This window comes from Trichosurus vulpecula, chromosome 8 (assembly GCF_011100635.1).
Source record: "Trichosurus vulpecula isolate mTriVul1 chromosome 8, mTriVul1.pri, whole genome shotgun sequence".
Taxonomy (NCBI): domain Eukaryota; kingdom Metazoa; phylum Chordata; class Mammalia; order Diprotodontia; family Phalangeridae; genus Trichosurus; species Trichosurus vulpecula.
The window spans coordinates 164,815,316-164,830,081 of record NC_050580.1 but is presented as its reverse complement, the minus strand read 5'-3'; the positions used below and the strand labels follow the sequence as shown (position 1 = coordinate 164,830,081).

General features: G+C 39.9%; 1 protein-coding gene and 1 pseudogene across 1 annotated transcript in view; both read left to right on the top strand.

The window, feature by feature from the left end:
* The window catches only part of UNC13C (unc-13 homolog C), a 580,271-nt gene that overhangs the window by 317,586 nt on the left and 247,919 nt on the right, over positions 1-14,766 (top strand). The gene's annotated exons all lie outside the window — the stretch shown is intronic.
* On the top strand, positions 11,609-13,213 carry LOC118828304 (annotated as a pseudogene).

The following is a 14,766-nucleotide window of genomic DNA, read 5'->3' as shown; positions in this document are numbered from 1 at the left end:
TGCCTGTTCACTACCTCCTTATCTATCCTCCAGCCCACTAGAGTAGTATCCTAATTGGTCTTCTTACTTCCAGTTTTTTGGCTCTTCTGTCAATCCTCAACAATCCCCAAAACACAAATCTAATTGTCATCTCTTAGCTCAAGAAGCTTCTGTGACTCCCTATTGCTTCTAGGATTAAAAAACAAACAAACTTCTATTTGGCATTTAGAGCCCTTTACAATATGTACCCACCTGCATTTCCAGACATTTGAAGTTGCTTCACCTCACACACTATATTCCAGCCAAACCAGACTTCTTTGTGCTCCTCCACGTATGACGTTCCATTTATCTGCATACCTTTGCATAGGTTCTCCTCCACAGCTTAGCTTACATGTGATGTCCTACACAAAGTCATTTCCCCAAGTACCTCTCCCTCCTGAAATAACATGATATTTACTTAACTGTGTACGTGTTGTGACTCCCTACTTCCATCCCTGGGGGGGAAAAATGGTTCAGGAGGGAAGGGATTTTTTTATATCCCTACTCTTCAGAACAGTAACTTATATACAGTAGGTGCTTAACATGTGCTTGTTGAATTAAATTGGAAGAACAAGTTTAATCTTTCTTCTATATAATAGCCCATCATGTCTTCCACTTAGTGCACTCTCACTTGAGTTAAACATCCCTAGTTCCTTTATATGGTCCATGTGTGACATGCATGATGAAATAGAAAAAAGACTGGATTTAGAATTACAAGACCAGTTCTTCCAGTTACTAGTCACCTTGGGAAAGTCACTTTGTTTCTCATTTTCTTCATGTGTAAAATGATGGATTGTGCTCTAATGTCTTTTTTAGGGAGAAATCTATGGTTCATTGACCTTTAATAACTTTCTCCAACCATGAACTTCATGTACCTGTTTTTCCATAGCCTCATCCTTTTCCTCTTTGATCACCTTTGCCAATCTGATGGTGTGAGGTGAAACCTGAGAATAGTTTTAATATGCATTATTTGTAATTAAGTTGTTTCATGAAAAAAAAATCAGAGGAAGAGAGACAGACAGACAGACAGACAAAGATAGAGAGAGACAGAGAGAGAGATTAGGAAGGAGGAAAAGGTGGGCAGAGCATTAGAAATTCTATAGTAACTTTTTTCTGAGTCTGAGAGGCCTTGTCCATACCGACTGGGCACATCACTTAACCAAACAATTTTGTAATACTATAAATTACAAAACAATTTCTGATCTTCATTGGTAGACGAATCTTCTCTACTGGGAATCTCCAATCTAATGAAATCAAAGTTCTGACCAAACAAAAAAAAAAAGCCTTTTGCCTCTCTCACTGTTGCTTGGTATAAGCAGCCCTTTACATTTGATATCCAACTGAAGCAACAAATCATTGGGCTCCAGACATTGGCCTGCTGTTGCTTAATGTCTGAATGAAATATTTTTTTTTAAATGTGTGATTTCCTTAGTGTATACATGCTTTCTCCACCAACACCATCCCTCTATCCCTTTTGAGAATTGCTTTAATGTTTAAAACAAAACCATTCTATTTCTAGACAACTTCCTGGTGATATGATAATGAGTCTCCAAAACCTCCTGAATTCAAACTGTTATGAATCCAGTACTAGAACAGTTGTGATTGTTCGGTCTAGTTTAGGTGGAAGTTATGTTGTCTATGAATAAGACTTCCCCCAAACACATTCATTCAGTCCAATATGACCTACAGTTATTGAGGATCTGCTGAGTCAGGAAGACTCATCTTCATGAATTCGTATCTCCCCTCAGACATTGCAAGTCATTTAACCCTACTTGCCTCAGTTTCCTCATCTGTGAAATGGGCTGTAGAAGGAAATGGCAAACCACTGCAGTATCTTTGCCAAGAAAATCCCAAAAAGGCTCACAAAGAGTTGGACATGACTATAAAATAATTGAACAACAACAATAAAAACAGATTTGCTAAGCACCGAGGATGCGAAGACCAAAATGTAAGCATTCTCTGCCCTTAAAGAACCTATATTCTACTGAGATTCCATTAATGACCATATCAGTAAGGCAATAATAACAATGTAGATGATGATTTTTAAAATGCCTATGTGGTTCTGTATCACACAGTTTATGAGACCCTCCACATAGAAGGTAGAAGAAGTAAGCCATTTATTCGGACACCACAGAACCATATCGCACAAGCCATTTATCCAGTCTACCGCAGCAGTGAGACATTCCATATATGACATCACAACCTGGAGCCTCACCATCCCAAAACCTCTCCCACCCCCTTCTGGGGACTTCCCAAAAACAAACTCACAGTACAGCTAAGTCAGCCTGTTCGGTCCCTATCATGATGGTGGCCATTAGCAGCTATTAGCAGCTATAACTGCTCTCTTGCTCCCTCTCGCGCACGCTCTCTCTCTCCATTTCCTGTGACATAACTTCCTTTTCCTCTCAGCAAGCTCCTCTCACCGCGTGTAACCTAGGCTTCCTGTGATGTAAGAGGTCCCGTGGCCTATTAACGGGTGGGAAAGATCTTCAAATCTAAATTGCTACTACAGTCACTTAAATTAAAAACTAAGTGCCACATTAAATATAATACTGTAATGATTTATACTTGCAGGGATTTGTTTGTAACCTAGTTAAAGGTGTTATTTTCTTCAGTATTTTTGGAGGTCCCCTTTACGAAGCTGTTGACTCCTTTTTCATGATCTTCTTGCATCACTCTCATTTATCTTTCCCCTATTTCTCTTACTTGATTTTTAAAATCCTTTTTCAGCCCTTCCATGGCCTGAGACCAATTCATATTTGTCTTAGAGGCTTTTGATGTAGGATCTTTGACTTTATGGTCTTCTTCTGGCTATATGTTTTGATCTTCTTTGTCACCAAAGTAAGATTCTAGAGTCTGAGTTTTTCCCCACTGTTTGCTCATTTTCCCAGCAAATTACTTGACTTTTTAACTCTTTGTTAAGATAGGGCTCTGCTTCCAGTGTGGAGGGCATACTGTACTAGGCTTCAGGGGTTTTGTGCAGCTGTTTTCAGAGGTACTTCTAGGGACCGTAAGTTTTGAGTTCTTCCAAGGGGGTATGATCTAAGGAGAGGTGTTTACTCCTCTCCTGGCCTGTGCTCTGGTCTGTGAGTGACCATAACCACTCTTTTCTGCTCTGGAACTGTGAGGAGGGTTACCCCTCCACTGCTGCCACAAGCTCTGCTATGCCAGTGTTCCTCCTCACCCCAGGACTGCGACACAGATTGAAGCATGGGCAAAGCAAGAGAATCCTGCCTCAGTGCCAGCAAAGAGATCCCTGTAATTTCCTTCTGATCAGTTGTTTGAACCCCTTCCCATCTGTGGGCTGAGAGCTCCGGAAGCAGCTGGCCTGGGGCCCGGGCTGGTCTGCACTCCTCTCTCAACCAGGTCTGAACCCTTTCCCACTGACCTTCTAAGTTGTCCTTGGCATTTATGTGTTGAGAAGTCTGGAAACTGCCACTGTTGCCAGTGATTCAATCCCCTAAGGCCTACTCTGGGTTTGCTGGGGCCCCATCTGTGACAGCACGGCCCATGCTGGGATCCTTTCCCTGCCTGGTACAACAGACCTTTCCCATCAACCATCCAGATTGTCTTGGGCTGGAAATTTGTTTTGCTCTGTCTTTTTGTGGGTTCTGCTGCTCCAGAATTTGTTTAGAGTCATTTTTACAGGTATTTGGAGGGATTTGGGGGAGTATTCAGACAAATCTCTGTCAGACATTCTTGTGGCAAGCAGTTTAAGAGCATGACTACAACTAACTTAGACCAGAAATTCAGTTATATTTTAGAATTCCCCATCCTTTTCTCTGCCTGTAACTGAGTTGTTGTTGCTTTTAAAAACTGTATTTTTTGTTTGTTTCATTAAATATTTCCCAATTACTTAAAAAAAAATTTAACATTCATTTTTTAAAAATTTGTGAGTCCTAGATTCTCTCTCTTCCTTCCCCACCCTTTGAGAAGGCAAGCAGTATGATATTGATTATGCATGTGAAGTCATGTAAGACATATTCCCACATTAGCCATGTTGCAAAAGAAAAAAAAAACACAAACAAAACAAGAAGAATTTAAAAAGTGAAAAAGTTATGCTTTAATCTGCGTTCAGAATTCATCAGTTCTCTCTGAAAGTAGCTAGCATTTTTCATCATGTTGTCGTTTGGAATTGTCTTGAATTTTTGTAGCCAAGTATCAGAGTAGCTAAGTCTTTCACAGTTGATCATTGTTACAATATTGCTGTTGCTATGTACAATGTTCTTCTAGTTCTACTCACTTCACTTGGCTTCAGTTTTTCTAAAACCATTCTGCTTGTCATTTCTTATAGCACACTAGTATTCCATCACAATCATATATCATAACTTGTTCAGCCACTCCCCAATTGATGGCATCCCCTCAATTTCCAATTCTTTGTCACCACAAAAAGAACTGCTATAAATATTTTTTGTGTAAATAGTTCTTTTTCACTTTTCTTTAATCACCTTGGGATGCAGGCCTAGTAGTGGTATTGGGGCTCAAAGTTTTATAACCCTTTGGGCATAATTTTAAATTGCTCTCCAGAATGATTTGATCAGTTCACAACTCCACCAACATGCGTAAGTGTCCCAATTTTTCCACTTCTACTCCAGCATTTGTCATTTTCCATTTCTGTCATGTCAGCCAGTATGCTGTGTATGAGGTCATATTACAGAGTTGTTTTAATTTGCATTTCTCTAACCAATAATGATTAGAGCATTTTTTTCAATAAGACTATTGATAACTTTGATTTCTTCTTCTGAAAACTGCCTTTTCATCTCCTTTGACTTTATCAGTTGGGGAATGGCTCTTATTTTTACAAATTTGGCTCAGTTCCCTATATATTTGAAAATGAGCCCTTTGTCAGAGAAACTTACTGTAAAAACTTTTCCCCAGTTGCCTGCTTTCCTTTTAATTTTGGCTACACTGGTTTTGCTTGTGTAAAATCTTTTTTAATTTCATGTCATCAGAATTTTTCATTTTACTTCCCATGATACTCTCTGTCTCTTATTTGGTCATAACTCTTCCCTTGCCGATACATCTAACAGGTGACTTCTTCTAGGCTTCTCTAATTTACTTATAATATCACCCTTTGTGTTGGAACCTTTGTTCCATTTTCACCTCATCTTGGTATACAGTGTGAGGTATCCTTCTAGTTTCTGCCAAACTGCTTTCCACTTTTCCCTGCAATTTTTGTCAAATGGTGAGTGCTTGACCCCAAAGCTTGGATCTTTGGGTTTATCAAACACTAGATTACTATGGTCACTCACTACTATGTGTTGTGTAGCCAATCTATTCCACTGATTCATCACTCATTTCTTAGCCAATACTAGATTGTTTTTAATGATTATCACTTTGTAATATAGTTTGAAACCTGGAACTGCTAGGCCACCTTCCTTCACATTTTTTCCCTTGATTCCTTTGATATTTTTGACCTTTTGTTCTTCCAGATGAATTTCATCATTATTTTTTCTAGCTCTATAAAATAATAATTTTTTGGTAATTTGATTGGTATGGCACTGAATAAGTAAATTAACTCAGGTAGAATTGTTATTTTTATTATATTGGCTCAGTCTACCAATGAACAATTAATGTTTCTCTAATTCTTTAGGTCTGCCTTTATTTGTGTGGAGTGTTTTGTAATTATGTTCATATATTCCTGGGGTTTGTTTTGGCAGGTAGTCTTCTAAGTAATCTACAGTTATTTTAAATGGAATTTTTCTTTCCATCTCTTCCTGCTGGGTTTTATTGGTATTATATAGAAATGCTGATGATTTCTGTGAGTTTATCTTATATCCTGCAAATTGTTTTTAATATGTGTGTAAGAGCTCCTTATGAAAGAGAGTGCTGGGCCTCATATCTAGGAGAGCTGTATTCAAGGCCTTCCTCTGAAACTCATTAATTTTCTTAGTTTCCCTCATCTGTAAAATGGGAAAAATGTGGATGTTGATAAATGTAATACCTACTACACAGCCTTGTGGGATTCAAATGAGATGACACGTACTTTACGGCATCATGTGACTCTCAGCTATCATCACCATTGGTGTATCTTATCTATTTATTAAAACTAACATGACAACTACTTACCTACACAGTACCCCAGTGACAGGAATATGAATATATATACACACACACACACACACATATACACACAAAAAGAAACATATGTATATTGTGTATATATGTACATATATACATACATATACATGTATATAGACAGATATGTGTGTGTATATATGTGTGTGGATAGAGAGATAGATAGATAGATAGACATAAAGAGAGAGAGAGAGGGACAGACAGAAAGACTGACAGACTTGATGATTTCTAAGGTCTGTAGAGGCCTCTTGGTGGTACAGTGTATAAAGTGCTAGGCCAGAGTCAGGAAGACTTGAGTTCAAATCCAGCCTCATACACTTGCTGTATGACCCTGGGCAAGTCGCTTAACCTCTATTTGCTTCAGTTTTCTCATCTGTAAAATGGAGATAACAGCCCCTACCTTACAGAGTTATTGTGAGGATCAAATGAGATGATATTTCTTTTAAAAAAAGTGGTTAGCATGGTGCCTGGCATATAGTAGGTGCTATATAAATGCTTACACCTTTCTCCTTCCCCTATTCAAATTCTAAATCTTAAGTTACAAGGGTGTGTGTGTGTGTGTGTGTGTGTGTGTGTGTGTGTGGTTCAATCAGTATGGTTATGTCTATGAGACACAAAGTACAACTTGCCATTTCTATATACATACACACACACACACACACACTTCCCAGGAAGGTTTAAAACAACTATTTGAATTTATGTAGAGCTTGCATATGATGAAAATATTAAAATAAAGTGCTGGAAGGAAGCATGGTGCCAGGATTCAAATTTCAGCTATGCCATCTTACTACATTTGTGACTAAGGCAAGTCACTTAACCTGTTTAGGGGCCATCTATAAATGGAGGGGACAAAGAGGAACTAGATGACTTCTATGGTCCTTTCCAACTCCAGTTATTTTATATTTGATATTTTAATGCTAATCTAGATCAGTCTAGTTGTATTATCACAATTATTCCTTTTTTAACATTGAAAGTCTTAGTTCTATCATACTCTATCCAAAATGTGCATTTTATAGACCTAGTATATTGGTCTGTAAGGATGTGAAAAATGTCACCATTAGGATTAAATAACTCCTCAGTGACAACTTTTCATTGTATTAAATATTGGAATGAGGCCTTGCCTTTCAGAACTTTGGCTCAAATCTGCATGACCTATGTGAGTTTTGGAAATCATTAACTGAAATCATTAAACCTTTCAATTTATGTCATTGTTTTCCACATTTACCTTTACCTTGATTGCCACTAACCCAGCAAGCTACCCCCACTTCCTTAGACCATACTTGTGTTAATGAAATAGAATATCACCTGTGAGGAAAATGCACAAAATTCCCTTAAAGACTCTTGAAAACTGAAAGGTATAAATGGGAAAATTTGAACACATTTTAACGTATTTTAGAACCTCTGCCCTGCTTCCTATTTCTTGTGACATGTTAGATAGAATGCTAAGTTTTGAGTCAGGAGACCTGGGTTCAAATCTGCCACTGACATTTACTATTTTTGTGACATTGGGCAAGTTATTTACATGTGACATAGGCAACAACCTAGGCTTACTTCTCAGCCGTAGACTTGGTATTGAAGCAAATTCCTTTGCTAATATCACAGATCCTTTTGATGAATATGACATGCACAATGAATATTCAGTTATTCCAGACCCTTCTTCATCTTACTACTTCCATTTTACTTAGCTGAAAGTTGACTGTAGGTCAATGTCAGCTGGAAAATTTGGACACAGAGGCAGAAAAAAAGGAAATGATTTAGGCTTTAATTCTAACTTATTTCATTATACATAGTCAAGATCTAAAATTGAGAAGCAAATTTTTAAAGATAAGTATTCAACATATGCTGTTTAATTAGTTGAGTTCACAGATAGGCAGATAGGTACCACAGTGGCTAAAGAACTGGACCTGAAGAGAGAAAGCTATGACCTCAGGCACATATGGTGTGAATCTGGGCAAGTCACTTAACCTTTGTCTGCCTCAGTTTTCTCAACTGTGAAATGGTGCAATAATAGCACCTACTTCCCAATCCAATAAACAGTTATTAAGCACCTACTATGTGCCAAGCCCTGTGCTAAGGATACAGTTAATAAAAAGAAAGGCAGTCCCTGCCCTCTAGGAGCTTACCATCTAAAGAGGGAAACAACACATAAAAAGGCAGGAAAGCATGGATGGGGTTGGGGGGAGGGTCCAAGAAAGTACCTGACACTGCGGCATCTTGTTCTGTGGAATTGAAACCAGAACAGGAGATGAAAAGTGGAGTAAAGCTGAGATCCGAGGAGGCTGAGACAGCTGGTGTCCATCAAGACTTGAGTTAGCAGCATGGTGGTTGAGAATAGAAATGAGGAGTTTCTCCTGGGAGTGGCATCTAAGCTAAAACCAAGCAGAGCAGCAAGTGTGAAGTAGAGTACCTACCATTGTTGTTGTGAGGATAAAATGAGATGTTTGCAAACCTTAAAGTGCATGTACATAGTAGTTATTATTAATGTTCATACTGTTAGAAAAAAAAACTTTTTTACTCTTACATTAAACCTTTTTATTTTTTCTTTTATCATTACTTCAAAACCTAGTCTTAGTCCTTCTGTAATTTGCTAGGAAGTTTTGCTGTTAACAATTACTTTTTGGCTATTTTGCTTCCTTTGAGAAAATTGTAGCTAATTACAGTAATGTATGTCAAGCTTTAAGAGCAGAATGAATTAACAGACGCTGAAATTCTTATAGTGTGAAAGGGCTACAAATCTCTCTTGAATTCGAGCAATGAAAGTGCAGTTCTAATTGTGTTACTGACACACAATAATGTACAACCGCTGCTTGTGGAATTATAATAATGAACACTATTTTCTTCAAAGGCAAACTTTGCATATCAAAATAATACTTTACATCTAATGAAGTTTCATTTTCTCTGTTGTGACTCATGAATCAGTATTAGCACATTCAGCAGAGTAAGATTGTTTTCTTTATTCCACCAAGAGATCTGGATGAAAATAAATCGAATTCTAAGGTTATTTGTTACTCATGGGATTTAATGTATAACACATTCATGTGTTTTCTTAATTGCTATATATTAATAAATACAGATATGCTCATAATGCTGCAATAAATCAGTTATTTCATTAAGCCTTCTTTATAAGTGATGGATGGGAGAGGAACCAATACTAGATGAGTGAGAATTACTTCTTTATATGACAAAATTAAGTTGTATACAATTAAGGCTTACTAATTCATACTAGTTTGGGAGATGACCGAAGTTAGTGGCTAAGGATAGGGACCGGACCTCTGATTTCCTTGCCATCAGGAGCTTCTGCTTTATTTACCAAAGCAGGTTTGGCACCTTCTGTGTCACTTATAGTCTCTGAGCATTGTCTAGACCACTAAGAGGTCAAGTGATTTGCTTAAGATTCTATAGGTGACATATGTCAAAGGAAGAACTAAATTAGTAAAAACTATGAATCATCAAATATGTTTAAAGAAATAACTGTATTTTTGTTATTGAATATTTTGTTTTGACTTCCTAACATACACTGTAACACTTACTTGGGTAAAAAAAATTATCAAGTAAATTTTTCTTGGTTATCTACTCTAGTAAATATCTAAACATAGAATTCAGCTCAATTTATTCATTCATCCATTCTTTACCTAATATATGTAGATTGTTATTCTAGCCAGTATGGAGATCACAGCTCTCCAGCAGGAAGGGGAGCCTTCCTGCAATCAGAGACTATCTAGTCCAGCCTTCTCATCCTACAAGATGAAGAACTGAGGTCCAGGGAGATTAAATAACTTGCCCAAGATGACACCACTGTAGTGGCATGATCATCATGTCAGCATCAGAGGTGGAATATGAAATCTGAGTCCAGAGTCAGTGTTCTTTCCATTATACTATGTAAGGTATGTACCTCAGCACCTGCAGAAGTCAGTAAGACATGGTAAGGTGGCTTCAAGAAGCTTATTTGTAATCTAGCAGGAGAAGAAAAACAAGTATAACAGGGGCCCTCCTGTAAATCCTGAAATCACACTATACCTACTCATGAGCCCATCTCTGAAATGGCTCACTAAATCTTTAAAAAGTGGAAGAGACATAGAGAGTCTGGCTAAGAACACAGGGTGTTGTAGTCTTTCCCAGCCTTGGAAGAGATTGAGCTGCTAAGATGGAGTGGAGAGTTTTGGCCCCAGAGAGAAATTTTAATATCTTTAAAATTTGGGGCAGCTAGGTGGCACAGTGAGTAGAGCACTGGCCCTGGAGTCAGAAGGACCTGAGTTTAAATCCAGCCTAAGACACTTGACACACTTACTAGTTGTGTGACCTTGGGCAAGTCACTTAACTCCAATTGCCCTGCCTTCCCCCTCCAAAAACAAACAAACAAAATTTTAAAATTTAAGATCAAAGGAAATATATGTGTATGTGTATGTGTATATATATACACCTATATATACATACATATGCATGCATACACATACACATTAACAATGTATACATACATGTATATACATATGTGTATACACACATATTTATGACAGCTGGTGGTGTAGTATGTAGGCCACTAGGTCTGGATTCAAGAAAACCTGAGTTCAAATCTGGCCTCAGACACTTACTATCTGTGTGAGCCTGGGCAAGTCATTTAACCCTGTTTGCCTCAGTTCCTCATCTGTAAAATGAACTGGAGAAGGAAATAGCAAACCACTCCAGTATCTTTACCAAGAAAATCCCAAATGGGGTCACAAAGAGTCAGACATGACTTAAATGACTCAACAACACCAATATATTTACTTTCTTTAATTTGTATCAATATGCACATACAAATGAAAGCAAATACAAATAAATATGAAGTTGTTTAATATAAGATAGGGAAGGTGGGCAGTAGCAGTTGAGGGGATCATGAAGAATTTGACATACAAGGTGGTGCTTGAGAGGTAGCCTACACCAAGATTATGCAAGATCCTACCTTCCTATTCAGGAGTTTGGATTTTGCTCTGCATTCTCTGAAGAATCATGGGAGAAGTGGAATGACAGCCAGTCAGTAAATCAATAAATGTTTATTAAGCACCTACTATGTGCCAGGTATTGTGCTAAGTGCGGGATCAGGGACGTACATTAGGCAGATTGCTCTGACAGCTGTGAGGATTGGAAAAGTTGTTGGAAAGCTCTCGCGGTTGCCCAGGCAACAAATAATATGGAACTGAACGAAGGTGGCAGCAGTGGAAATATTTTAGGGAGGATAGATTCCTCAAGTATTGTAGAGATGGCTTAAAAATGTAAGAAAAAGAGAGGGACAGAATGTGGTAAGTCCTGGAAGACATGGGAGACAATAGGACAGGCTAGGGCACAGGGGACATTCCCCTTGTCCACCAGAAAAACCACTTCTCCTAAGACTGGAGGTAATGAGGAAGGAATGGGTTAATATATAAAGGCTTCAAGGGAGGAAATTTGGGGGAGCCTAAATCAGGTGGTATCGGTCTTTTTAAAAACAGTAGAAGGTGTGCTGTGGGTGGTTAAGTCAGTAAGAGGGTGACTGAATCTGCGGCTCAGACACTTGGTGTGGGGGAAGCTGGGCAGGTATCCTCCTTGGCCAGGAAAGGTAAATCTACCTAAAGACTTGAGACCTCATGGAAAGAAGTGCTTCTTTGTGAAGCCTTTGGAATGGAAGATCATGCTTAGATCAAGGCTGAACAGCTAAAGCCATATCACCATAAAGAGGAAACGATCAAGGTTAACAAGGGCAGAAGATTTCAGCAGGCTTTGGATGCTGTGGAGGAGTTTCTCAAAAAAGCCAAAAGCAAAGACCAGTCATCCCATAATTCTGCTGAAGATAATTGGTGTAATTCCAATGAAGAAAGAAGTAAGCAGAATTCAGGTGATGAGAAACACAGCTGGCTTATCTGAAGGGAAGGTGAGAAAGAATATGAAAGAAGGAAAGAAGAGAGTATTTTCAGCCTCTGCAGAAAGAGGCTCCAGTCCACCTCTAAAAAGGGCCCAGGAACAGAGTCCCAGAAAGTGTGGTTATCCCACAAGGGATGAAAAGGACCTCATAATCCCATAATCCAGTGTAGTGAAAGGAGTGGTAGCAAGAACAATGACCGGGTTTAAATGCTAGCCAGATGTAAGGGAGCCTGTAAAAGACAGGGACCCACATTTCCTTCACTTTCTGCTCAGCCAAACAGAGAAGCCAGCTGTCTGTTATCAAGAAATAATGAAGTTAAAAGTATGTGAAGAGGCAGCTGGATCCACATCTATCCAAACAGCAGACAGCACAGCAGTGAATGGCAGCAACACATCCGCAGACAAAAAGATAGAGGATTTTGGGGCTTTGGCCTTGTGGGAAGTGGCAGTGTCTCCAACTTACTAAAAATGGGTCATATAGTCACTGTACGGAACCAGGTAGCAAAAAAAGAAGGGGCCCAGCTGGGAAGAACCTCTCACCCCACCAGTGAAGTCATCTCTACCCGTGATATCACCTTCTCCTGTGTGTTGGAACCTGAAGCAGCTAAGGAGCTGATACTGCGCTCTAGGAATGTGCTTCAAAGGATCCACCCTGGAAAATGCTGTGTAGTCATGTCAATGGTGCATACAAACACAATCACTGAATTGGTCCAGGTGATTGTGTCCAGCAGTAGCAGATTTCTAGAAGTCTCCATCTCAGGAAATCAGTAGCTATGTAATGATGGGATGCTGGTGATCTTAGCAGGGGCTTATATGAAGACTGTAGCAGCTGCTTCCAGGGAATGTGGAAGACCTTCTTCTTTCTAGGTGAGGTTGGGAATGCAGCCAAGATGTTGATTGTGAATATGGTCCAGGGGAGCTTCATGGCTACCACTACTGAAGGGCTGGTGCTGGCCCAAGTGACAGGACAGTCTCAACAGACATTGCTTGACATCCTCAACTGGGGACAACTGGTAACATCTTCCTAGATCAGAAGTGCCAAAATAGCCTACAAGGGAACTTTAAACCTGATTTCTATCTGAAATATATCCAGAAGGATCTCAGATTAACCATTGCACCAGGTGATTCTGTCAACCACCCAAATCCTATGGCAGCTGCAGCAAATGAGGTATGTAAACCAGTAAAGGCACTGGACCAGTCTGACCATGACACATCCTCTGTGTACCAAACCTACATGCACTAAGTCTTGAGGCACTGTCTTCCTGCTACTCCCCATTCCTCACATAGAGTCAGGATCCTGGGACTTAACTCTGGACCATTCCATCTATTTCTATGTTTCCTTTTATTCACAGACTTCGAAAAGATTTGCCATGAGGGCAGATGTACCATCAGGCCTCCCATGGGGTCTCAAGGAAAAGCAGGGAGGGATAGGAAAGGTGATTCTGAATTGTGGAAAACTGATGAGTACTCCTGCTGTGTATTTGCTGCCTGAATCAGAATGATGGCTGTGTGTTCTAACAGGTCTCGCTCCTCACTCCCCTTGACTCCCAGAAACGATGCTGCCAGAATCTGGTTGGCTTCTTTCTCCTTTCTGAGTCTGTTAGAATCTGAGTTCCTCCTAGCAAAAGGAGCCAGAGTTCTTATTGCCCTCTTCCCCTCTTTCACTGGGGTTGTAAGAAGCAGCTTCTATAGTATCCTAGTTGTAAAGTCTAAGTTCCTCAAACTCTTAGGATTGGTTCTTCTTCCTTTTGATCCTGGGCTGAATTCTGTGGGAATACAGGCTGCTTTGAGAGGCCACCTAGGTCTTCCATGTCAGCACATCCCCCAGGGAGAGGACAGTGAGGTGGCACAGACCCCAGAAAGGGGCCTAGAGTACCTCAGGGCACAAGCAACGAGTTGGAGAGCATTTGGGTGTTTAAGTCACCAACATTCTGAAAAGAGAACTCCTGCTAACCTAATTCCTCCTTACATGGTTTTATGAACTGGAAAGATTGCAGGTTTGAGTGAAGAACAAGCCCAGCCCACCATCACCATCCCATCACAGTATCCACCATCTGCTAAGGCTCAGGCTGAAATTGGAATCTCTGGTCTTTATGAGAATACTGAAAGGGGGGGGTTATCTAATATAGATGGGATTTTGCCATCACTAACCTGATTTACTGTTTGGATTTACATTCCAGCCCTACAGGGTGAGGGTGGGGGAGGAGACTCTCTCACCAGGGAGAGAGCAATGAGGGGTGTGTGGAAGAATGACTCCTTTTTGTTTCCCTTATGTCACATGTTCTTCTGGCTTCTTGCAAAGTCCTCTCGATATCCCCTTTAGGTTCTTCCATCTGTGTCCATACAGAGAGCCCTGTTGTGTATGCCACCATCTTTTCCTTTTTCCTGATTTTGAGGAGACAGTGGGTGTCTTTTTACCTCCTTTGACGCAGACCGCCCCCCCCCCCCCCCGCCTTGGGTAACCAACACTGACCAATCATGGGATCAGTTCTTAGCAAAGGAATGAGTAATTGCACTCCAGCCAGCATCACGTTCTTTGTGCCCTAGTTGGGTTCTGACAGACTAGAAAGGTAAACGCAAGTTCATCTTCTCAATCCCTGTATTGTCTTTGGAAAGGTACACGCATGGGGCAGAAATGGTACATAGGAACAAGGAGAGGCTGTCATCCCTGAAATTCTAAATCTACCTTTCCCTTTATGTGGGTTGGTTTTCTGAAGTCACATAATGCTTAAGGTCCATATTCATGGGGGGTGGGGTGGGATGGGAATTCAGTGACAGCTCTATGGGTGGAGTTTG